Source organism: Theobroma umbraticum, unplaced genomic scaffold, assembly GCF_002168275.2.
Source record: "Theobroma umbraticum cultivar Fairchild unplaced genomic scaffold, ASM216827v3 scaffold_251.0, whole genome shotgun sequence".
Lineage (NCBI taxonomy): Eukaryota > Viridiplantae > Streptophyta > Magnoliopsida > Malvales > Malvaceae > Theobroma > Theobroma umbraticum.
In genome coordinates this window covers 116,253-116,588 of record NW_018397292.1, presented here as the reverse complement: position 1 = coordinate 116,588, position 336 = coordinate 116,253, and positions in this window count along the sequence as shown.

The following is a 336-nucleotide window of genomic DNA, read 5'->3' as shown; positions in this document are numbered from 1 at the left end:
AGCCTTTTGGAGGCATGAGTGACTATAAGTGGACTTTTTTTGTCAATGGATATGATTCACTTCATGTGTCTTGATGCATACATCTAGTTATAATTAATTTTAACCAAAAATGATGAAGATTTTGATTTAAAATAATTTTTAAGACTATAAAACCGTTTAAAGCAAGTAACAAGGCTTTCAAAGAAATGGCTGACTATAAATGAAAATTTTTTATTAATGGATGGCTTTTGTTTAATGTTCCCTAATGCAAACATCCAATTATAGTATGTTTTAACAAAAAAAGAAAAAAATTTTGATCGAAAATCATTTATAAGATTATAAACCATTTAAAGCAAG